At 51.8% G+C, this 25405-nt stretch overlaps 2 protein-coding genes across 4 annotated transcripts in view; one reads left to right on the top strand and one right to left on the bottom strand.

Annotated features, from left to right (window-relative positions):
- The window catches only part of ASTN1 (astrotactin 1), a 239211-nt gene extending 215103 nt beyond the window's left edge, over positions 1-24108 (bottom strand). Inside the window, exon 1 of the mRNA XM_042851231.2 lies at positions 23681-24108. The gene's annotated coding sequence lies outside the window, so the exon portion shown is untranslated. The remainder of the gene's footprint in view (positions 1-23680) is intronic.
- Positions 6876-25405, top strand: part of BRINP2 (BMP/retinoic acid inducible neural specific 2) — a 56318-nt gene continuing 37788 nt past the window's right edge. For 2 of the 3 annotated variants that reach the window (XM_042851233.2, XM_005304213.5), the window contains exon 1: positions 6878-7648. The gene's annotated coding sequence lies outside the window, so the exon portion shown is untranslated. Of the gene's footprint in view, positions 7649-25405 lie in introns of all 3 variants that reach the window. The other variant, XM_042851232.2, reaches the window with a different exon arrangement.

The raw sequence follows: 25405 nt of genomic DNA, 5'->3' as shown, positions 1-25405 counted from the left end.
CATGAACCAGGTGAGTGGTCCCATCCCATTGACGGGAATGTAAATGAAGTAAGGCCTGGTTTACACTTGAAAGATATAATTATGTTGGCTAGGGCTATGATTTTATTTATTTATTTATTTATTGGTAGCAAAATCATACAAGCCCTAGTGTAGAGGCATTTATTCTGGTATAAAGGCACCTTATGCCCGTATGGTTATTCCCTTTTCCATATGGGACTAGAATGCCGGTATAAAGCAAGTTTATACTGATGTAACTGCATCCACACCAGGGGATTCCTATCACTTTAACTGTGCTGGTAAAGTTAAAATAGTACAGCTTTCTAGTGTTGACAAGGCCTAAGTACATGAGTGCTTGTAGGCTCAAGACCAAAGATTCCTCCATTGTTTGTGTGGTTCTTCTACACAGCAAGAGGGGAGAGAAAACCATTCTTTAAAAAGAGGAATGTGATTCTAAAACCACAAAAATTGGCAGGCGGTTGAGGGGGACATGTGGCCTATGAAATTGCATTTAACTCACGTTTTAAAATGGATTAAATTTCAAGTTGGTGGCGTCCCTTTAATATGTAACAACACAGCTAAAGACTAGAGCAGTACCCTTTGTATAATGACATGAATAATAAATACAAATGAATAAAACAATGAACATAACAGCAAATCCTGCATCCGTTATGCCTGTGTAACTCCCAGTGCTGACTGCTAGAAACTTTAGACATTTGGCATCTGCCTTGCCAACCTCATTAATCATTTAAGTGAAATCAACGGTATATATTTACAAAGATTAATTTTTTAAACAATAACCAAAACAAGCCTTTGCATCTGTAACTTTTGTGCATGTGACACTAACACAACCATAACTGGGCGAGGTTAAAGAATTGTAATTGGGAAAATTTAGCCTATTGTCTTAATCATAGGTTCCAAGGCAAGCCGGGACCATTGTGATCATCTAGTATGGCCTCCTGTATAACACAGGCCAGAGGACTTTCCCAAAATGGTTCCTAGAGCAGATCTTTTTGAAACCATCCAATCTTAATTTAAAATTTGTCAATGATGGAGAATCCACCACCACAGGCCTTGGTAAATTGTTCTGATGGTTAATTAGCCTCACTGTTAAAATGTTACCTTATTTCCAGTTGGGATTTTTCAGTGATGTTGTTGATTGCTTTTGTTTGACGTGGCCTGCCTATTTATTTATTTATTTATTGATTGATTGATTGATTGATTTATTGATTGGGGGTTAGGAAGTTAGTGAGGGTTACTAAGGGGTAAACACAAGCACAGTGTGGGGAGGGATAGCTCAGTGGTTTGAGCATTGGCCTGCTAAACCCAGGGTTGTGAGTTCAATCCTTGAGGGCCTTACTTAGGGATCCAAGGCAAAAATCTGTCTGCGGATTGGTCCTGCTTTGAGCAGGGGGCTAGATTAGATGACCTCCTGAGCTCCCTTCCAACTGTGATATTCTATGATATAAAAGGAGCCAGATCCTCAGCTGGCCTAAATTGCTAGGGCTCCCCAGGGAGCAATTTCCCCCAGCTGAGGATAGTACCCAGCACAATTATGTTTAAGTACGGGCAAGCAAGTTCGGTTTGTTCATTGCAACAGGAGAATATTGGGTGCAATTCTGGTCTCCCGTGTTTCAGAAAGATGAATTCAAACTGGAACAGGTGCAGAGAAGGGCTACTAGGATGATCTGAGGAATAGAAAACCTACCTTATGAGAGCAGACTCAAAGAGCTTGGCTAGTTTAGCTGAACCAAAAGAAGGCTGAGGGGAGAGATGATTGCTGTCTAAAAATACATCAGAGGGACAAATACCAGGGTGGGAAGAGGAGTTATTTAAGTTAAACGCCAATGGCCAGCAACAAGTTTAGGCTTGAAATTAGATGGTTTCTAACCATCAGAGGAATGAAGTTCTGGAACAACCTTCCAAGGGGAGCAGTGGGGCAAAAAACCTATCTGGTTTCAAGACTGAGCTTGATAAGTGTATGGAGAGGATGGTATGATGAGACTGCCTATAATGGCATGGCCCATCTGTGACTTCTAGCAGCAAATATCCCCACTGGCCAGTGATGGGACACTAGATGGGGAGGGCTCTGAGTAACTACAGTGAATTCTTTCCCAGGTGTGTGGCTGGTGGGTCTTGTCATCATGCTCAGGGTCTAGCGAGACACGGTCTAGCTTGCCATATTTGGGGTTGGGAAGGAATTCCACCCCCCCACCCCCCCGATCAGATTGGCAGAGACCTTGGGGTATTTTTTGCCTTCCTCTGCAGCATGGGTCACTTGCTGGTTTGAACTAGAGTAAATAGTGGATTCTCTGTAATTTGAAGTCTTTCAATCATGGTTTGAGAACTTCAGTAACTCAGCCAGAGGTTCTGGGTCTATTATAGGAGAGGGTGGATGAGGTTCTGTGGCCTGCAATGTGCAGAAAGTTAGACTAGATGATCACAATGGTCCCTTCTGGCCTTAAAGTCTGTGAGATTGAAGGCCGGAATTGTCCCTTTGGGAGCATATGTTTCTCCATTACCATAGTTTTGTGAACCAATTCGCTATTCATATGGTACAATGTATTCTCCAGGGAGCTTCTAAAGTGACTCTTGCCACCAAGATGCTGCACCACAAGTAAAAGCTGTCAAATAAATAGCCGTGTCTCTGTCCCAAAGGTGCTTCTCCACTAGAAACTAAACCAGTCGCAGGACAGAACAAGCACATTGTGGCCTCTGGTCATTCTGGCTGGGAGATCTCTGTACACAATAACAATAATTTGTTCTTATGTCATGTTTCATTGAGAGATCTTAGAGTCTTTACAGGGTAAGGTGAGTAGCATTATCAGATGGGGAAACTGAGGCACAGAGCGGGGACATGATTTGCCCACGTTCATACAGTAGGCCAGTGGCACAGCCAGAAATAGAAATCAAGTCTCCTGAGTCCCAGGCCAATGTCCTACTCATTGAGACATGACGACTCCCCTCGCAGTGTGGAGATACCACCAATAAGGTAATCCAGGTAGGGAACTTCACTAAAGAAGGATGTAAAGAAGGGGACATGGGAGATGGGAGGCAGGAGATTGTTCCAATAAGGCATGTTATGAAAGAAGGTGTGAAGCCAGGACCAATTGAAGGACACCCAAGAAGAAGGATGTTCACTCATCCCATATGATTTCAAATGTCCTGTTCTATTATTTTCCTTGTGTCCCTCCATCAATATCCCATAGTCATGGCATGCTGAACAGGATGAATGGTTGATCTTGACATTATCCTGTGACTCGTTATTTGCATCGTGCTGTGGCACTGTGCACCATGTAGCCCACCACTTAACAGGACAATATGCAGAGCCCCTGCTCAAGAGCTCACAGTCTGGGATTTTCAAAGGAGACAGAGGTGCCCAGTTCCCATTAATGTTAATGAAGGCAATGGAGCTGTCTCCTTCAGGCTAACAGCCAGTCACTCTCTGGAAAATGGGCTAAATGGAAGATGCTCAATTAGTGAGCAGTCGTCCACCTTCTGTAGCCTGTTGCCAGCTCTGCCATGTGCTTTATTTGGCAGCCAAACGAGAGGAAACACCTGTCTGGAGTCAGTGCTATGCAACAGCAGTGCAATTAGCATTATTTAAAGATGGCTTTGGCCACAAGCAACAATAAAGGATCCAGCAAAATGGACAATGTTTATTTCTAGCCTTCTTCTCCAGATACATAGAATATCTGGGTTGGAAGGGACTGGAGGTCATCTAGACCAACCCCCTACTCAAAGCAGGACCAATACCCCAGTTCCCTAAATGGCCCCTTCAAGAATTGAACTCACAACCCTGGCTTTAGCAATACAATGCTGAAACCACTTAGCTATAACTCAATTTCGTCTATAGAAGCTGCTGTCAGGAGAGCTAGAGTGACTTTCACCGTGTTTCAGTTGGCAGATTATTGGCTCGGTTGCATTTGCTCTAAGAATGTGGTTCAAGCTTTGTCTGTTCTGTGCTACAGTTTTGCTATGAGGAAGCTGGTATAGCCTTGGGCATGCTAGCAAGAAGGGATTTAATCAAATCACAGTTCAGTGAGCAGCCTTGTCTGTGGGATCCTGGGTTAGTGGATGCATTGATTCACTTCTAGGGATTTGGTAGGGTCTCCTCTCACTGGGCGGCTTTGCTATACAATAGAAATAACCCATGGCTTCCAGGCAGACAATGGTGGGAAGGATCAGGGGTGAGGAGATAAGCATGCTGCCTAGAAGTGTTAGACATTTGTAGCTCCATTGGCCACTATAGCAAGAGCACAAGAAGAACAAGGAGACATTCAGTTACAGGGAGAGGCAGCACATTTTACACTGGTAAAAGGAAATACTATGTCACAAAATTCAAAATTATCCAGTGGAACCTATTGCCGCAAGATATTACTGAGACCAAAAATGAAGCAGGACTCTAAAAGGATTGGATGTTTATATGAATAACAGATTTATAATAGTAAGGATTAAAAAAAAACAAGAGCCTTGAAAAGGATAGAAACCCACCGGCCCCACAGAATAAGTCAACCTCTAGCTGTTGTGGTGAGGAGGAAACTTTCCCTGGGGGCAGCATATCCCAGAACTGTCTGTTGCAGGGTTCTTCTGAAGCAGCTGGTGTTGTCCAGTGTTGGAGAGAGGGCACTGAACTAGAGGGACCAGGGGTCTGACCTGGTCTGGCAATTCCAGTGAGCAGTGGCTCATGGAATCCATTTACTCAGCCTTTCCTAAGCAGACCTAGATGCAAATGGGGGAGGCAATGCACATTGGCCTCATAGGAATTTGACCTGCACTGCATAAGGACTCCAATTAGCTTCTATTCCAGCCAGTATAGGTTCATATATTGTCATCAACACCCTAGTACCTGAGCATCTTCCAGCCATGCATTAAGCAACATGACTAACACCAGTCATGTTTCAGAGTAGCAGCCGTGTTAGTCTGTAAATTTGTTAGTCTCTAAGGTGCCACCAGTCATGTGTGATTCGTTCTCTTTCTCCGCCCCTCCCCAGGGGGAGAATTGTGCATGTGGTGGAGTGAGTTTTTAGCATATAGTCTACTGTATGTTTGTTAGAGAAAGCAGGCCAAAGAAGCCCCACTTGGAGCGAGAGGAAGGGAGATTTGTGATGGCCCTTAGCTCCTAGGAAATTAATTCCCACTCTCAGACCAGCCCCCAAGAAAGCTCTGCCTTCTCTGCATACAGGAGCTTTATCCTTATGGCAGAAAGTTCCACTGGGCCTGAGCAGCAGCGTTGTTGAGCACAGTCCTTCTCCTGGGGCTCTAGCTAATCGTTTCGATATTCTGGGCCCAGGCCATTGAGTGTCCTAAAGAGACGGGCCAAGCCCTTGAACTTGACTTGATGTTTTATGAGACAGCAGTGGACAGGGAGTTTTGGCTTCTTGAGGGCAACAGGATCTGTCCCAATGTCAGGGGCAGGAAGTGGAATGGAAGCCTGGAGAGCGGGGAGAACTGCAAACTAAGTTTCATACAGAACATCTGGCTCCCGTGAGCCCTTTGGCTAATCCCAATGTCTAATTCCCCGACGTTCCCTAAATCTCTGAATCCTTCCTGTTTCCAGTCACTTCACAACATAATCTGTGAAAGTCTGCTTGCGAAATGGAACACACTCCATCCCCACCCCCCTTCCTGTCAGTCCTGGGCTGTGCTTGTGCTAGGCAGGAAGGGGACGGATCCCCAGATCTGTACAAACAGACATAGTCCTGTCCTCTCTGCAACAGGCCCATGCCTACCCCCCCACTCCCTTTGGCTCTGTTCCACTTTATCTGCCACTGTGCTGAGGCTACCCCCTGGAAAGATTCCATTTCTTTGCATTTCCACTGGAGAAATAAATCCCCAATGGTCAAAGTCCTGCTCTTCCTCCCTCCCTCCATCCATCTTCCCCCCTTCACTTTCCACCCTGCCTGTTTCCCCACCCCTCTCCCCTCGCTGAGTTCCCAGCAGCAGGACCCTTTTCACAGAAACAAGGCAGGGCTCTCTTTAGCTCATGCTTTGCATTTTGTTGTTCTTCAAATGACATTTAGGAGCCTGATCCTGACAAGTGCTGAGCGGGTGGCCTCGGGGGCAGGTGGGGTGGGATGTCTAGCAACTCTCAGGATCAGCAGGGGGACTGGAACAATTTGTACAATGGGGGTGCTGATGAGAGCCCTTGAACCAAACTGTAAACCCTGTGTATGATGAAACCACTTCAAGCCAGGGAGTGCGGTAGCATCCCCCGTTCCAGCACCTATAAAGATCAGCCCAATATTTGAGAAACTCAGCCCAGTTTCTTCCTCCCACCCCACTTCCCCAAGCTTAATTTGCTAGCCTGTCGTGAGGGGGTGTCGGTATGTCCCTCTGTCTGTTGCCATCTGGAATTGGGAATCTAATCTGGAGCAGTAGCCTCCTTCCCTCCCCCCAGCTCCTCCTCGCTTCCTGTCTGCAAGGCTGTGTCTAGCTGCTGTATCACTGCTCTCCCCGCGCCCCGTCCTCGGCGCCGGGCTCCTTTCCAAGGCTCAATCCCTTTCAACCTTTCAGGAGCCGGACTAGGTCGGGATGCAGCAGCCAGTCACAGCCCCCACCCTCCCGCCGGGGCCAGGCGAGCTCGCCCCCCTCTGAGCCCCAGCGCCAGGCACCTGGGCACCAGAGGCTCGGATTTAAGGAGCAGCCCCCCGCCCCGTGTCCAGCCTTCCCCCAGCGCCCCAGGTCAGCGCTGCAGCCCAGCAGGGCTCGCCCAGCCTGTCCCTGGCCACTGGCCCTGAGCCGGGGGGACCCAGAGCCTCCCCCCGCCCCCGGCGGCAGGGCCAATCCGGGAGCGCAGGCACTATGGCCGAGGCTCCCATTGGCTACCCGCCTGCATGCGGGCGGGCGGGGGAGTATGCGGGGCGGGCGGCGCGGTTATCTCGGGGCCCCTCCAGCGCCGGAGCAGCTCGCAGGTGACAGTGGCGAGGTGGGCGCCAGCAGGGGCCAGCAGCAGCGCAGGGCTGCGCTCGCCCGCGCACGGTGCACGCAGTCCCGGGAGAGGCGCCGCCTGCAGCAGCCCCCGGCCTGGCCCAGCGGATCTGCCCCCGCCCTAGAGAGGCCAGCATGGCACGTGGCGAGCGCCACCCTGGCAGTGCCCGCGGCTCGCCGGGCGCTGGGCGAGCGCGCTAGAGCTGGAGCCTGGAGTTCGCCCGTGCACAGCAGCGTGGGACCCGGCCTCCTAATGTGCAAGGGCTGGTGCATCAGCCATGGTGGGGACTGAGCCGCTGGACGGGCAGAGCAGCGGAGCCGCGCAGCAGCGAGGACCAGGAAGGGTGCGATAAGGGGGTGTCTCCGCGCCCCGCCGGGCCCCCGAAATACGAGCGAGCCCCGCCAGCAAGACTTTGGAAAGTTGCCACCGAGGATGATGGGCAGCGTCCTCCCCGAAGGGCAGGCTCCTGCGAGGAGCCAAGGGAGCGCTTTGGGGGCGCTGGTAGCGGATGATCTTTGCCTCGACCGCTCTGAAAACTCCCCCCAGGGCTGCTAAGGGAGTTGGCTGCAGGCCTGCCCGGCTGGAAGGGCTTCGGGACAGCGCCGCGGGGCTTTCCCGTACCGGATCCTAGCGGAGTGCTCGCACCGGAGTTACCACTCCGACTTCACAGCGGCTGGCGTCCCTGGTTTGCCTTCTTGACCCACATTCCTATTGCCTGGGGTAAGTCTTGAAAGTTCCTCTCCCTCGCAGCAGCAGCTGTAACGGGGCTGTTCTCATTGCAGGCACCGCTCGCTCTTTTCCTACCTGATGCAAGCAGGATTGGTTATGCTTATGTCGAGTATGCTGCGCTGCCTTGTATACAGTGTATTCACCTAGGCACATATAGATACCTGACTTACCATGGAGAGATGCCACACACAGGGGGGAAATGTGCTAATGCTGAGCTCTGTTAAGCATTGGGATAGTCCCCTAAGGGAAGAAGAGGCAGATCCATGGCTTGAGTTGTTTAAAACTGGACTGGCAATGGCATTGAAAAATATGCTGCTGAACAGTCCTGAAACAGCCAGCGAATGGGCAAGATGACCTAATTCCATCTCTGCTGTCTATATGAATATGCCTTTATATATCACATTATATGTCACCAGCAGATTAGATTTGCCTTGTTCTAGCCACTAAAACATGAAATGCTCCCATCCTACAACTGCATGAACTTGTGAGCTGCTTCTCCCACCCTCCAGCTCACTTTTCAGCAGCCAATACTGTATCCATTGCTTACTTACCTAGAGCAGGGTCTCACAACCCAGCGGTCATGACCACCGCTGCCCTTTCCCCATTGCTAATTAACAGCATGGCCCTGGCTAGATCCCAGGTAGATGGGAGAGAGGTGCCAGTATGGGAAAGGTTGAGAACCGCTGACCTGCAGTATGTACATGCAGTCCAAACAGAAACTAGAAAATGGATTAACCTGCCAGAAAAGAGTTCTGTGATCTGACCATAGAGGTACCTACTGTGCTTGGGCTTCTGACACTTGGAGTGGTACACAGGGCGGGAGGTTATAACAGGGATTAATGCATTTGGCAGCTATGGAATGGCTGTTGTACCTTAGATACTACAGTGATTGGTGCCCTACGAATACCTACATTAGATAAAGCAGGTCTTAAACTGTGTGCACATGTGCTGTACACTGCGGCGTGTATTCCGTCTGATAACTTAACGTGAACATGTCTGGCTGTCTCTTTTAACAGAGAGAGATAAGCAACCACCTAATTCAAGTGTACTGCATCAAGTGGGGGTTCTGGAGACACTGTGGCTCAGGAGAGCAGAGCATGACAGAACCCTGCAACGGGGTTTCCTTGTAGTACGTAGTTGCCTATTTTGTTCTTTTAAAAAAATCTGCTGTTTCTCTGTGTTCCCAAGATGGCATCTTAGCAGTGAGAGACTGTGTCACCTGGATAGTAACACAGGGGTGTCCCGAAGCCACAGTTGTGCTGCAGATGACTGTTCATTAGTGCAGTCAGAAATCCTATGTTGTTGTGTGTGCTGTACAGGGATTGGGTGGGTGGGTGTGAGGAAATCAGCGTGTGTGTTTATGTGCGTGTGTAAGGGGGGTGATATGTGCACACACTGTTGCCAGGAAGTGTTTGAGGATGAGCAGTCAGTGTAACATGTTCTGTTCAGCTGGAGTGCAGCTTGTTCTGAATAGCAGTGTAGTTTGGCACAGACAAGTGGGGGAGAGGGGGAGAACAGGGCGTACTCAGGCGATCCTATTCCACTTGGCGTTCAGCATTTCAGCCTCTTGTGTTAGGACTAGCTGCCATCCTCTGGCCCTGCATTTAAGACCATCCTATGAATAACCCTCCTTCTGGCTTCAAAACAAGTTGTTTATGGGGCGCTGTCCCTGCGTCATCCAACTCCTTCCTCTCCCCGGGTGCAGAGGACTCATCGGGGAGGGCTCAGGAGACGCTGTAGTGCCCTGTACCTCGCCAGCCTACACAGAGGAGCCCCCAGGGAGAGCGGAGACAGCTGCCTGGGCACTTTCTGCTGACTGCATGCTTCCCCCATGCTTTTCCTGTCTGAAATTTTTTGGAGATTCAGTGCTTTCCTCCCCCCTAAGCGTTGTTGTTGAACAGCAGGTTGGTGCTGGTGCATTGCTTGAGCTGATAGTTTCAGCCCTGCTGGGATAGGAGGCAGCAGTGCAGAGAGTGGAGCGAAAAAGGCTGGCCTGGAAACTTTCATATTGTCGTAGTAAAGGGGGAACTAACCTAGGAAGTCACCACCTTCATACCATAGACATTCTGGCTTCACATCACTGCTGGGCCCTGGAAAGGGAACTTGGTCGGGTAGCAATTGTCCCACTGCACAAATAGTGGCCAGTTGGGAGGACAACCGCAAACTGAGGTACAGATGGGCCTGTGGGTTCAATTCTTGGCTCTGCCAGTCTCCCTTTGTGAAAGGCAGCATGACTCCCATAGGCCCAGATCCTCAAAGATATTTAGGCTCCTAATGTCTATTGGAATCAGTAGAAGATAGGAGCATAAATACCTTTGAGGATCTGGGCTCTCTATGGCTCTGCTTCCTCATCTGTTCCATGGGGATAATCACACTTCCCTACATCACAGGGAGTCATTCCTTACTGTTTGTTGGGTATTCACATGCGGTGCTATGAAATTAATGGAGATATCCCATCTCCTAGAACTGGAAGGGACCTTGAAAGGTCATCGAGTCCAGCCCCCTGCCTTCACTAGCAGGACCAAGTACTGATTTTGCCCTAGATCCCCCCTCAAGGATTAAACCCACAACCCTGGGTTCAGCAGGCCAATGCTCAAACCACTGAGCTATCCCTCCCCCCTCTGTGCTGATGAGGGGAACCATCTATAGAGAGGAAGAGGATAGCAACAGTGAAAGGTGCCTGGGAAGGAGGAAAGGTATTTGGGTAGGGAGATAAAGGAAGAGTACTGGGGTACAAAAAGCACATTGGGATGTAGGGGAGGTATAGGGCATGAGGACATGGGAAGGATGGTGGGATGTAGAAAAGGACCTGGGAAAGATATCGAGATGTAAGGACAATTCTAGGGTACTTGTACATAGAAGAATGCTGGGATCCAAGAGAAATGCTAGGCTAGTAGGATACAGAGTCCTGGGAAATTGGGAAGCTGGACTGATCCTGGGATCTAGGATAAGTACTTGGGTATTCGATGGTCTGTAGAAAATATACAGGGATAGACTGGAAAATTACCGGAGTACTGGGCTGTATGCAAAATTCTGGGACAGGAGGATGTAAGAAGCATCACAGTACACATCCCTCTAATGAAACCCTAAATGCAACAGCAATCGCTCTGTCTGCCAGTGATTTCACTACTGAATGATCAAATCCAGTCAGCCCAGCCCCTGACTGACATGCACTGGCCCACACCTGCCGGGGTCCTGGCTGATGTGCATTGGCCAACATGAAAAGAATGGCTTCTTGGTAAATATTTGCTCAGACCGCCCCCACACTCAAATTTGCATAGCACTTCGCATCTCTCCACCTTGGAGCCAGAGCGGCTAATTTCACTGGGACCTGGGTATGCTCATGCTCAGCTTAAACAGCTCTAAAAAATCTCAGCCATGCTGTTGATTTCCCAAAAAGATACTTCTCCCTCCTTGAATTTAACAGCTAAAATACCCAGCTCCCTGAAGCATCTGTTAGTGGAGATTCTGATCTTAAACTCCTGAGCATGCTGTACCTGTGCGGGTCACCTGCTGCACCTCTCGCCTCTTTTTCTAACTGAAACATGTACCATCTGCAGCAGGAAATGTATTCAGGCACATTGTAAGGAGCATTGTATTGCCTGCAGCCACACAGCACCTGTCAGCTCTCACAAGCGTAGTGGAGTCAGGCTGGGCAAGCACTTGGGTGAGAGCAATCCTAGGAAAAGCCCAGGGTGCCGCCTGCTGTGGTTCTGATGAACCAGCAGGTGTCACTCTTCCCTCTCACTCCAAGCTGAACTCATCCAAGCATCCAAAGGGAGAGATGAGGCATAACACTGCAGCCCGAACCAGTGGTGGTGGTGAGGGATCCCCATGCTGCCTTTCAGAGGTGTCACTGATCTCAGTGTCCTGCAATCCAGTCCCACACCCTCAACTGCCCCTGCTATTTCCTTTGTGTGCGCTATATTCTTCCTCCCTGCCCCAAACTGCCCGGCGGGAGGGCTGCTGGGTGTGGCTAGACATCTGCAATATGCTACTCCCGGAGATGATCCCTGCCCACGGGCTACCAGCTAGGTTCACACTGGCTTTATGCCAGCTGCCACCAGTGTCAGACCTGGCAGGAGGAGCCGAGGGTGGAAAATACACCAAGGGAGAAGGTTGTGGGAGGCGTACGGTTGCGCCAAGCACTGCGGGGACTATTGGTGGCAAGCAGTGGCCCCCAAAAAGAGGAACCGCCCAAAGCCATAGGGCCTGTTTAGGGAGCGCACCAGTCAAGTGTTTTCTCTCAACAGCCTCTGCCAGCAGGACACCTACGCAGCCACCATGGGAATTCACACTGGCCTCCCCCAGGGGGAGTCCCATGAGAGTGCAAGCAGTAATCCTGCCAGCTGCCCTCTAAACCACCCTCTTGGCACTAGGGGGCTCCAATGCAGGGAACTGTGAATCCCCAGCTCTGGGGAATCTGACCCTGTAGATCAGCTTACAGGGACATTAATCACCTAGAAACCCAGACAGCACAGGTTAAAAGCAGTTTCAGGCCGGCCCCTGCCCCTGAGCCCCCTGCCAGTGACTGGTTTTTCAGTCCTGTTTTCCCCTCCCTGTGGCTGTGAGAAAAACCCACACAGACAATGGGAAGCAGATTATACAGGCTTTACTGCACTCTTCTTAAATCCCCAGCTCCTGGACTCCTGAGGTTACCTGAACAATCTCATTCATTTAAAACAAATCTATTTCATTAACCCCCACCCCCACCCCACATTTCTAGCCCTCCTGGTGGCAAGGAAAAGCTTGACAGTGTAAACCCTAAAGGCTCAAAAAGTAGATGCCAAACAAGGAGAACTCAGTCTCTCTTTATATACATAAAATCTCGATATTTTTAAGCCACTCTCTTGATTTTGGGGGCCATGATTCATGATTTTTGAATGTTGGCTGAGACATCAACCATACCCAAAGCAAACAAAGACAAAGAACGACCCATTTTTCTGTAATTCAGATTAAAGCATCTTCCCACGTCACATGTAGATTCATAGATTATAAGGTTAGAAGGGACCACTGTGACATCTGGTTTGACCTGCTTTATAACACAGGCCTAGAACTGTTCTGAATGACTTGTAACAGGAGGAGGTAAGACATATCCAGACGGCGCAATGATATGGCCCCTTTAAGTTTCCACAGTGCATTGGGATGGCAGGCATGGCATGCACATGAGATTACATTGCTGCGAGGTTCATAGCAGAAGGCCGAGTCCCTGAAGCATGATGCCTATGTGTGAATGTTGGGATAACTGCACAACCCGCAGAACGCTTACTGGCCCAATGAATTCCCCATTGTGCAAGGCCTGGGCCCATAGTTACCAAGCTTTTGGTTTCCATTAGCTAGTGAGATCAATGATTCCTTGACACTTCCTTGGGAGATTATGTATATGACACCTGCAGAGCAATAAACTGTGCTGTCTTGCGATTCATTAAGGGGAGGAATATAAGCCCAACAGCAAAAAGGACACAGGGTGGGAAGGAAAACTTGTGCCTCATAAAGGATACAAGCACAGGGAGAGCTCCCTGAACCCAGACCTGGCATGTCTCAAGGCAAAGTACAAGTGCAGCCTAGAGACATAGGCCAGGGAGACTCTCCCCTCCACCTGGGACATCCTGGCTGGGGAGAGTTCTTTTCCCTGAGAGGCAATCAGGTGATTGGCCTACTCTGAGATCTGCCCTCATGAGTTCCAGCAGTGCAGCAGCTGTTTGCAGCTGGATCGCACGGGGTGGGGTGGGCTGGGGGGGTTGATCCCACACATAGGGCTGCTGCCTCTGAGATACAAAAAACCAGGACATCTGCCTGCCTCCCACACCACATACACCCCAGTGTACTGATGGCCCTCCCGCCCCCCCACAGGGCACCGTCTCCCCGTCCCAGCCCCAGGAGAGGGCACCAGCCCCTGTGGGCTCCTGGGGCTGCCCTGGGCACCGATCTCACCAGGCAGTATGCAGTGCCAGCTGGATCCACCCTGATTCTGCCCAGCGTGACCCCTGCAGTCGGTCCGTGTGCAGCGGGTGACCAGGCACTGCCAGCCCCCCAAGCTCCCTGCCCCACTCCTGAGCCGCCCCATCCCCAGGGCTCCCAGACACTCTGGAGCCAGAGCTCCCTCTCCCATGAGAGCCAGAGGGGGTGCGATTGGCAAACGCTGGGGCATTTAGTGTCCCGGGAAGACGTACAGATTTCGCAGGACAGCTACCTAGAAAAAGGGCCAATCGTGGGAAAACCTGGACAGGCGGCAACTCTAAAGGCGCTGAGCACTCAAGCCCCAGTGCAGCAAGGCTTTTGGGCCCTGATTCAGGAAGTCTCTTAGGCATGTGCTTAAGTCCCATTGACTCCAGCGGCCACCACTCCTGTGTGCTCAAGTGCTGTGCAGGATTGGAGCCAGAGGGCTCAGCACTGGGCAGGATGGAGCCCTTTCTTTGGGGCCCAACTAGGGCTCTGAGTACATGGAAATCTGGCCCCTTAATCCTGCATGTCAGGGTCAGGCACAGGGAGGGAGAAGGATCCGGGGAACCGGGTGGACTGGGAGAGGAGAGCGGACATGAAGGCAGGGCCTTGAGCAGATAGAGACAGAGCTGGATGGGGCCTGCAGCAGCTGGAGTGATAGAGAAGGAGATCAGCAGCCAGTGGGGGGTGGCTAACAGAGCAGCAGGCAAAGGAGACTGAGCTGCTGAATGGGGGTTTGTGGGGATCAGAGAGACCAGGGCATTGGGGGCTGGAGTGAGAGCACAGGGACTGGATCAGGGGGATGGGGGTTGCTGTACTGAACTCTCCTGCTGTGGGATTCTTCTGTGGGCTAGCAAGAGGGCGAGCCCAGGGACAGCTCTGCTCACTCAGATTTGTGCAGGATTGCACCGAGAACAGGCAAGGTGATGGGAGCAAAGGGGGCAGAACATGGTGTTCTGTGACCCGATTCCTCAAAGCAGAGGCTGGGCTGGACTGACCCTTCCCTAGGCCTCCTCCCACTTCTGTGCTGCTTTGCAGCAATTTCTGGTTTTTAAAGTGCAGGAACATTTGAAAGTGAGGCCCATGAGCTCCTGTGCTTGGGGCACTGTGCCGTGCAAAGGGGAATGAGGGGGCAGGTACCTCTCCCCGTACATGGACAGGGGCTCTGTGCGGTGCTAGTTAAACACCAGGGGTGGCATAGAGTGTAGGTTAAAACACAGGCTGAACAAGCTATGGGTCTGGGTAGGGCTTGTGTCCCAGAAAACAGCGATATGTTGTTTCCACAGCCCCTGCGCCTAAAACAAATGTGACCGTGTAATTAAAGACTGTGTCGCCCTGCATATGTAGAAGGGGACAGAGTTAAGGGTGTATACGCTCCCTTAATTCTGGCATTTCCTAAGTGTTGAGAACTTCATTTGGCAGCCTTAATGTTCTTTTATCATGGGGTTGTTGGGTTTTTTGGTGTTACAGTATATAAAGATCTCCACAGCACCCAATACAATGGGACCCCTCCCCCATGCCACATAGGCCATTGGGAACCACCATAACAACAATAATAAGAGTTTGAGAGGCACATGAGCTAGTGGTTAGGGCCTTGGGGTCAGGAGATTTAAGTTCCATTCCTGACTCTGTCCCAGAGCTGTTGTGTACTTTGGGGAAGTCACTTCCCCTCTCCATGCCTCCCTTTCCCCTCCCACCTTGTCTGGTTGAACTGTCAGCCTTTGGGGCAGAGACTGTCCCTTACTTTTACAGCCCCTAGCTTAAGCCAATATCTATTGACTCTTTAGTCCATCCTGCTACCTTTCCTCAGTCTGCCTTGTACACCCTGGTGGTGAGTGGGGTGCTGGGCTCCATGGCTCAGCAATCACCCAAGAACAGTGGGGGTTTTGGTATTTGACTGGCCTAAGGGAGACACCTGCCTGAAGAACTCCTGGGGATATCTTCCCAGGTGGGGGAGTTAGCCAGGTGCCTTGTTAATAATGCTTGCATTAGGGTAGACTCTAGAGGCCACTGCCAAGATCCAGGTCCCATTGCCCCAGGCACTGTACAAACACACAAGAATAGACAGTCCTTTATGCTACAGGTAGACAACCCAGCATTGTTAGCCCCACTGCCAGAGAACAAAGGCACAGAGAGGCTTGCTCTCTCCATGTGCGACTTTAGGCAAGGAATTGAACCCAGAGCTTCCATGCCTCAGGCTAGTGCTGTATCCACCAGACCATCTCTCTTCTCTCCTCTTCCCATTAACGTCAATAGGGACTTTTAATGAGATCCCCACACCTGGCCATCTGAAAACGGACCACTTGATGGCACATCTCATCACACCTCACCAGCATGGCATTGGCCCATGGGGGAGCAGGATTAGAGCTCTAAGGTAAACCCAGGATACCGCAGGAAATAGAGTTGATGATTGAGTAGATAGCAACCTTCTCTCCGAAACAGTGCCCCAGCACAGTGCTAGGGGGCACTGTGTCAAGCCCCAAACTGCCACGGCTGAATTCCCATCCTTGTAATTACGCCTCCTTCAGATTCCTCCTGCAATTTTCAACTGGAGACAGTTTTCATGTACATCCTAAACTGCTGCGTAATGTTGCTCTGCAAAACATCTGCTGCATCCCCTCACCCCCACCCCCAGCCTATAAAGTGCTTTGAGTTGCTCTGTGCTGAATAAATACGTGATAAGATTATCCTGAATATGTGTTTCACATATGCTGGGCTTGATTCACTCAGGACTTATTCTGGCTTCTGGCAACATAGAAAATCTACCAGGACTGGTGGTGGGTGGAAGGAGGGATTGTGGTGAAGGAAAGCACTCTGCCAGGGGGCTGATAGCCAATTACTACAGCACCCAGACCAGGTGGCATTGGCTGGGGAGGAGCGGTACTGAATCAGAGCTGTGCATGGGACAACCTGGGCTGGTAGGACTCCTTTGGAAGGTGGAATCCCAAGGGAATGACAATTCCCATGGGACGTAGGAGCTGGCACTGGTGTAGGAGTTGCGGTTTGCAGCCCCTTGAGCAAACAACAAAGAATTGAAGCCAAGGGGCCAGACCCACAGCTGGTATAAATTGGCATTGAATCAATGGAGCTCCGCCAATTCATACCAGCTGGGGATCTGGCCTATGGTGAGTTTCAGAAGGTGTTTGGCCCTGCTTTAAATTATATTTAATCTACTGCAGAAAGTGATCTGGAAAATGTACATGGCCTGACAAAATCAATGTTAATGTCCCTGACAATTAGCTAATGCCTTAATAATTGAACTACACCTGATATACAGTTACATCTCCAGGGATTGCTTTGCTGTTGACTTCAAAAGGAGCAGGATCACAGTGCATAGCTGTGCACTATGTTGTACCTGCCATAGAACAAGCTTCTGGGTTCTGTTTCTGGGTGTTGTGACAAGGTACTTGGGTTGACCCCCTCCTCTCCAGGCTGGAATCTCTAGGCTCTCCTACAGGAGATGGTTGTCTCGCCAGAGGCAAAAGGAGGATGGATCTTGAGGTTAAGGCACTGGCTTGGAAGGCAGGAGATCAGGGGAACACGCCTGGATCAGCTGCAGATTAACTGCATGACCCTGGGCAAATAACATCTCTTCCCATCAGTTCCCCCATCTGCGAAGAGGGGGTTAGACCATCCTGTCTAGATTGCAAGCTCTTTAGAGCAAGGGGCTGTCTCTCACCATGTATGCGCACAGCGCCTGGCCCAATGGGTCCCTGCTTCAGACGGGGGCCTCTCACATTCCTACACTAACCAGTGCTGCTGGGGGTGGGAACAAAGCATGTCCTAACATGAGAAGCTGAATCAGAAGTGGAGATTTGATGCAAAAGCCTCTGTCTGAGTTTATTTGCCCCCACCACCCATCCCAAATATTGATGCTCTCTCCCCACTCCCACCCTGCCTCCGCAGCCCCAGCTGTTCCACTTGCTTATTAGCTGACCATACACCCCCTGCGTGGTCGCTCCTTTCCTTTCCCCAAAGCAGAGATGAATTAGCAGCTGCAGGGAAGAAAGCCGGACAGCTTGAAAGCGGTTTGTGATTCAGGTCTGCAGGACTCAGCAATTTGACATTCTTTCTAATCCTGTTATTTCTCACCTTAAACCTACCTGAGTGAGCAAGGTGCCTTTATTATTCATCTAGCTGCTTGCTGTAATCTCAAACTCTACCCGCCTCCCAGCATCTGCCATCTCCCCTCCTCCCTGCGGGCTTGTAGGAGTAGGACTAGACCCCGAGACCCGAGAGAGGTTTCCATCTCGGCAACTCCTTTTGGGCAGTGAGTGATACTGACCTGCCAGCCTAGTTCTGCCCTCCAGTTTTTATCTCAGAGCAAGCTTCGTCTGGGCTATTGATTTGTGCTATGAAGAGGGAGTGGGTTGAGAAGTGTCAAGCCAGCTACCTACAATCAATTGCAGTGAAGGGGCGTACTGAATGGCTGGGAGGGGCCAGAACAGGGTTAGGCAGAGCTGCTCAGGAAATGGACTTTGTTCCCATGAAAAAATTAACAAACACTTTCTCATTTCCATTGGAATTTTTCTTTGAGAGTTTAAAGGGGGTGGGGGGGACAACAACTATGCATCAGGCGCCTGAAAATTCCAGGATTTTTTATGAAAATCCACCATCAAAATCAGACATTTCGCATGGAAAGTTCCATTGTTTTGGTCAAAGAAATATTTTGAACCATAAGCTCTAGTGTTGGGTCAGTGATTGTTCCTAGGCACCGAGGAGACTCAATTAGAGTGACCAGAGAGCAAGTGTGAGAAAGCAGGACGGGTGGTGGTGGTGGGGTAAACAGGTGCTTATATAAGATAAAGCCCTGCATATCAGGATGGTCCCTATAAAATCAGGACATCTGGTCACCCTTGACTCAATAGCCAGGCTTCCACAGAGAAACCTAATGTGCATACACATGTGAACCCTCTAGGAACCACACGCCCAAGCCCGTGCACACATGCCGAGATCTGAGACACCCCCACGCAAACTCACAGGGCTGGACAAACAGCACCTGGACACACAAGCACAAACCCACACAGGACAAAGTTACACCCAGCCACACGGGTGCATGCACACACCCAGACAGGGCCTGATCTCTGGGGTCTGCCTACTTCTCAGGCATAAACTAGTCATGAAGCCGGGAGCAGAGCTTGAAGGCAGGGGAGCAGCATGGTCCGTACTGAAGCAGTAGGCGCAGTTAGTACTGAGGCAAGTGAGAGACAGTTCGGCCTGGGTGTGGAGTCAGCGGAGGTCCCAGCAAATGGCGTGCTGGCATCTCCCGCCCCCAGCGCGCGCACAGACCCAGTTCTGAATGGCAGTGCTCCTGCTGCTGCCGTCGGGGGCCAGTGGTGCCATGTCACATCACATTGCGCCTTTTGAAGCGGCTGCTGCGCTCTGTGCCCCGGCCGACCCCATGCTGTCAGTGTGCCTGGCTGCGCTGTCTCGCGTCCAGCCCCCGATAGGAAATGCTCATCGTGCGTGCACCGTGGCCAATGTGCCATCTGTCACCCACCGCTAGAGAAGGAAGAAGCACAGCAAGATATTTTCTGCATCGTTTTCCCTCCTCCTGCTGCGGGTCTCAGAGCCTGGGCTTCTGGGGAAGTGGGACTCTCCTGCAGAGAGTACTCAAGTGGATGGTCCCCTCTGCTGAACTTGAACAGATCCCCCAGTTAGCACTGGCTCCTATTCTGAGCCTGGGGACGGTGTGTTATCTCCCATTGTCCCATGTCATGGGTCCAGGGCTCCTGAGCTCCGTGACATCAAACACGGCGCTGACCATCCCCAGCTGCTGTAGCCCATGGTAATCCACCTGCATCAGCCCACGACCTGGGGCACCTCAGGTTGGGGGAAGACAAGGCCGCCTGACCAATCTGGCCACAGGTTCAGCAGGGCCCCTGCATGTTCCTGCATGTAGCTAGATCCCCGCTCTTTTGCATGCCTTACACTTATGCTGGCTGTAATCCCCCTGGGGCTGTGTTCCCTCCTCTCTCCTGCTTGTGAAACTGAGATGCCTCTGCACTGTGAAGACAGGGTGGCTCTGATGAACCATGGGATATTGTAAGAGGTAGTGAGACTATAAGGGTGAATGAGTGGGAGGTTCTCCAGAGGTGACTACTTAGGGGGAGGGATAGCTCAGTGGTGTGAGCATTGGCCTGCTAAACCCACAGTTGTGAGTTCAATCCTTGTAGGGGCCATTTAAGGCAAAAATCTATCTGGGGATTGGTCCTGCTTTCAAGCAGGGGGTTGGACTAGATGACCTCCTGATATTCTATGATTCTGTCCCCTTCCTCCCCCCCCCCCCCCCCCCATGCCTCTGAGGCCTGTTTTCTTGGGCACAGGAGCGTGGTAATACAGGCTCTTGTAAGAATCCTCTGTGTGGTTTACCTCTTATCCACATCACCATCACCTAGAGAGAATCCAGCTCTGAGGTTGAAACATGGTTCAGAGACACAGATAAATACAGGGTCCAGCCCCAGCGAACATCTCTGACCCAGCCATACAGAGATGGGATGAGCTCTCTTGTCCGTCTCCCTCCCAGTAGCACTAGACTCTCCACAACACACAGGACTCTGAACCACGGTTTAACTGCGGTTGTTTCCATGATGAAGATGGGCCCTCAGTTCCCATGCTGTGGGCCAGATGCTGCAGAGTGCAGCCTGGCACACACAGATGGCACTCTGGCACAACGTTCAGCTGTGAACTCACTGAGCTCAAGGGACAGGGGTGAGCGTGGCGGTGGCAGAGCAACCGAGGGGTGCAGTTTACACTGATCGGCCAGTCGGTGAGTGTTCAATGCACACACATGTGTTGAGGGTGCAAAAGTGTATGGCAGGAAAAGGTAACGGGAGGGGTTAGATTAAGATGCTGCCTCCAACTTTACCTGCCCCCTCGGTCCTGGCCAGGGAGCCCCAACCCACATCCATTAGAGGTGTCGGACTAGACTGTCCCCTGCTGGTGCAGGGAGGTACAAACACCCTGAGCCTGCCCAGCACACTGATTCACCTCCCTTGCCTCCCATCTCTCAGGGATTGTGCAGCGGGAGGGCAGCTTTAGCTTGTTGTCAGGACTTCCAAGCCAGCTGTGTAAATCCCCTAGCTGCCCCAGCCTTGCCTTCTACTTGGCCAAAGCTGCTCCCATTTTTGGCCCTGCAGAGGAGAGAGATTATGGTGCCCCCCCACTTGTCACTTTGCTAACATGGGCCGTGCTGGTGTGGGTACTGTCTATACGCGCATATGGGCTCTAACCCACATAAACCCAGCATGCAGCTCTGCTGAGAATGCTCAATCCCCTCCCCTCCCTATCTCCTGCTCATTCCTTTCTGCTTCTGTCCTGTCTGCCCCCCCACCCGGTTCTGTCAGCCAGCCCAGATCTCTCCAGCAGATGGCACCTAGGCTGCTTGAGCTGGCAGGTCCCTCTGGTCCCCCTTCTTTTTTGGGGGGCAATGGAGGAATGCCTCCTTTCACCAGACACCAGCTGCCCTCCCCGCTCCTTCTCCAAGATGGACAGACCCCCTTTGGGAACCAGGGCATTTGGACTCTCCGTGACAGAGCATCAAAATTAATCCAGGGGCATCTTTCTGACGACAGATGGCCATCTCGCTTTGTCAAGGAAGAACATGCAGCTGGGGACAGATAATATAGGAATCCATACACAGAGTTAGGTAGGGCAGGCCAGATCCTCAGCTGGTGTAAACCAGTATAGCTTCCCTGACATCAGTGGGACCCTGCCAACTCACACCAGCCAGGGATCCGGCCCAGGGGTTGGCGAGAGAGAGAGAGAGACGCACACTGTAAAAGCAGAAGTGATGGGGTGAAATTAAGCAAAGGAAAATTCTGAGTGAATATCAAGAAACGTTTCCTATCAGTCAGATCTATTAGACCGTGGACTAGGCTCCCGAGGGAAGCAGCTGGAGTCCCGTTGCTTGAGTCATTTGAAAGCTGGGCTAGACAAAGCACTGGAGAATGCAGCAGAGGGAACAACCCTGCGCTAACCATGGAGGAAAGATGACCTAATAGGTTTTTCTAGCTCTAATTTCTATTATCCCTGCGGTCTACCTGAAGAGGTGTGTTAACCAGCAGCCTGGAAGATCTGTATCGCCTGGCTTTGATCTAGGAGGCTGAGAGAGTATGCTGCAGTAAGAAGTGATTCTCACCCACTAGGGCCAATTCTGCCCCTCACTCTGGTCCCTCTATACCCTGCCCCTTGTGAAACCCAACTCGGGGGGGTTGGGGGGGACAGGGAGAGGCACATCGGGGAGGGGTGGGGTGGGGGAGTAGCCCTTGCACTCAGCACTACAGACATTTTGGGCCATGGGACAGCCCACAGCCACCCCTGGAGAAGCTGCCCTAAGGTAAAGTCTTATACCCAGAGTATCCATTTATAGGAGGAATATTCTGTGAGGGAACCGATTTGAGAAGCGGAGAAAGGATCAAAGAGAGGGATTGACAAGCCCAAAATTTGCCTCCCCTTCTCTAGGATAAAGCATCCACGTGAGAGTGTGTGTGTGCGCACGTGTGTGAGAGAAAAAGAGTGTATTTGCACGTATTTTCAACACACTCAGCACTCCCCCCACCCCTCCATAAAAACAACCAAATCCAACTGCCCAGCAGCCTGCCAGCAGGATCAGAGCAGCCCACACAGCCCAGCACCAGGACCAAACCAACAGTTATCTGCAATAACAAACCAACATGCATGTGATGGGAAGGGAAAGAAAAATTTCTTTTCTGCAAAGAAACAGTTTTCACAGGGCCCGATCCAAAGCCGAGTGAAGTCCAGGGGATCCTTTCCTGTGACTTCAGTGTGCTTTGGATCAGGCCCGCCAACAAGCGTAAACACAGCCCACTAAACTTCAGACCCGGCGCAGTGTCACAACACGTTTCCCGGACAAGACACTGGCAGCCTCCCCCGTTTGAGATACTGCGAGGGGGAGGCATGGGAGACGCAATGAGGAACATCTCTGCCTTCTAAGGGAAAGCAACGTTGGAATGCCATGGAGATCTACTGCCATTGGGTGCCAGTGGCTCTGCCCATGTGCCTCCCACAGCATCCAGTTCCACAAGCCACAGCACATGTTGTGTTATAAACAGCAAGGAATGCATGAAAATACGTGGCGGGCGGGGTGCGTAGGCGCAACCAGGGTACTGGTGGCTCTAGACCTTGTAGCAGCAGGGAGCTAGGCAATCAAGCCAGCATAGCGTCTCTCTGAAGTGCTACTAGGATCTCTATTGTATAGATGGGGCTCTGAGGCACAGAGAGGCTCAGGGACTTGCCCATGGGTAGGCAGGCAGTCTGTGGTGGGGAGGGAATTGAAGCCAGGTTCCCAGCTAGTGCCCTAACCACTGGACAATCCTTCCGGTCTGTAGCACTGCAAGACTAGACGCTGGGGAGACTGTGTGAAAATACTCTGCCTGTCTGTCTCAGTCAGAGACTGCAGAACACAGCCCTGATTTCCCCTCCGTGGCTCTGCGCCCTGATCCCAGCGAATGAAAGAGGGAGCCTGCGAGCTTGTTGAAGAGCTCACAGCGGTCACACGGCATCAGCTAGTTAACGGTCACTCCGGTACACGCACAGCGCTGAGTGTCAGGGATGTGCAAACCTGCCGCCCCAACGGAGGAGTCGGCAGGGCAGTGAAAATAGAGGGAATTGCTCTAATTGCTGCTCAGAGCCACTATAATCCCAGCGCCTGGTTCTCCTTCCACTTAGGCTGAGGTCACACCAGAGTATCATGGGAATCCTGCCTGGTGTGACTGAAAGGAGAACAGAGCCCAAAACCCTGTGGGAGTCTAGCAGCCTCCAGATCGTCTGGGCTCTGCTCAGCTCAAGGAAGCTGATTGTTGTTCTACATCCCCTTCTGCAACAGGGGGTGACCCTGTTTGTGTAACACACACCCCACCCCACCACCAGAGTTCGGGGCCAGCAAGTCACAGGAGCCGATGCCTGGCCAGTTGCGCTCAGTGCAGGAACACTTCTGTCACTCATTTCATGTCACGGCCGGGGAGGAGGAAAAGAAGCCAGACACAAGGGACAAGAGAGGATTTGCAGCTAAGTCCAGGAAAACAGCGAGAGTCAGAGAGACAGACGCTCCCCACTGACCTGGAGGGTGGTCACATGTACAGCTCTGGTCCCAGCTCACTCCTTACTCAGCAAGGGCTCCATCCTGCTGACAGAGCACCCTCAGTCTCCACTGAAGTCAGCACCTCACAGGAATGAGCCCCCAGTCTCTCAAGCCCAGATTCTCAAAAGTATTTAGGTCCCTGGTTCTCCCACTGATTCCATTTAGGGGATCTGCCTGTTCCCTTTGGAAAGGTTAAAGATTAAAAGCCACCAGGCAGAACTGGGATTTGGAGTAGCCACAGACTCTTGCAAGTGCCATATATGGTCGCTTGTATGTTTACTTCCTCCTCTTCCCTGCTGCTGGGCCCCAGGGGAGAGATGATGACTGTAGTGAATTGTTTGTTACATTTTCCATTCAGCTGCATCAGCAGTGCCAGGGGAGCTCAGCCCGGGGCCCAGAGGAGGGGACAACCGCTCCCTGTTTGCACATGCAGAACCGACAGCAAAACAGCAGGGTGAAGCATGGGCCCTGGAGGGAGCCTGCCCGTGGCAGCACTCTCTGGGTGCAGCAGCTGCATGGCCTTAGGGCAAGAGGCCTGCCCTGGGCATTCTGAAGAGCAGCGGCCCCAGGCGACAGGCACGAGGCTGGGGCACCGAGGACAGTAGCGGAAGGGGGTTGGGCGACTGCATCGGAGCAGGTGAATTGGTGCCACACGTCCGGTTCTAGCTCTACAGCATTTTGGAGTCAGGGCTTCACAGCCACTTCCTATTTCTGCAGAGGGGCAGTCAGTCTCTAGAACCACAGAAATAAGAGATGCACCTGACGTATTCGCTCCTCTGTCTGATCCTCGGGAGCCAATGCAGGATTTCTAGATACAGTCCTTTCTCCAGTGCTTTGACCTGGCCAGTTGGAAATCACCAGCAACGGGGCCTGGGCCAATTCTTTTGGGAGGCTATATACAGCCAGGGGCGGCTCTAGGCACCAGCAAAGCAAGCACGTGCTTGGGGCAGCAGGGATCCAGCATGGGAGCTGAGAACCAACAGGGGGCCCTGGGAGCTGTAGTTCCTTGGTTAGCTCCCTGCCTATAGAGCCAGCCCTGGAGCAGGGAAAGAACTACATTTCCCAGCATTCCCTTGGCCACTACCAACAGGAAAGAGGGGGAGGGAGTGAGGAAGCTGAGACCTCACTCTGCAGCCTGCAGTGAATGGAGAGCTGCACTGTGAGTAGGGATACCATATTTTAACATTCAAAAAATAGGACACTCCATGGGGAGGGAGGGTAGCCCCACCCTGCCACCATCCACTTCCTCCGACTGCCCCCCACAGAAACCCCAACCCATCCAACCCCCCTGCTCCCTGTCCTCTGATCACCCCCTCCCGGGACCCCTGCCCCTAACTGCCCCCCAGGACTCCACCCCCTATCTAAGCCCCACTGGTCCTTGTCCCCTGATTGCCCCCTCCCGGGACCCCACCCCCTATCTAAGCCTCCGTTCTCCTTGTCCCCAACTGCCCCCTCCTGAGACCCCTCCCAACTTCCCCCCTAGGACCCCACCCCCTACCTGTCCCCTGACAAACCCCTGGGACTCCCATGCCTATCCAACTGCTGCCTGTCCCCTGACTGCCCCCCCCCCCGAAGCCCTGACCCATCTAGCCCCCCCTTCTCCCTGCCCCTGACTGCCCCCCCAAACCTCCACCCCATCCAACCCCCCCTGCTCCCTGTCCCTTGACTGCCCCCTGGAACTCCCTACCCCTTCTCCAACACCC

The sequence above is a fragment of the Chrysemys picta genome, chromosome 8 (assembly GCF_011386835.1).
Source record: "Chrysemys picta bellii isolate R12L10 chromosome 8, ASM1138683v2, whole genome shotgun sequence".
NCBI lineage: Eukaryota > Metazoa > Chordata > Testudines > Emydidae > Chrysemys > Chrysemys picta.
Note: the sequence above shows the minus strand (reverse complement) of the source record. Positions and strands in the feature narration are given on the sequence as shown.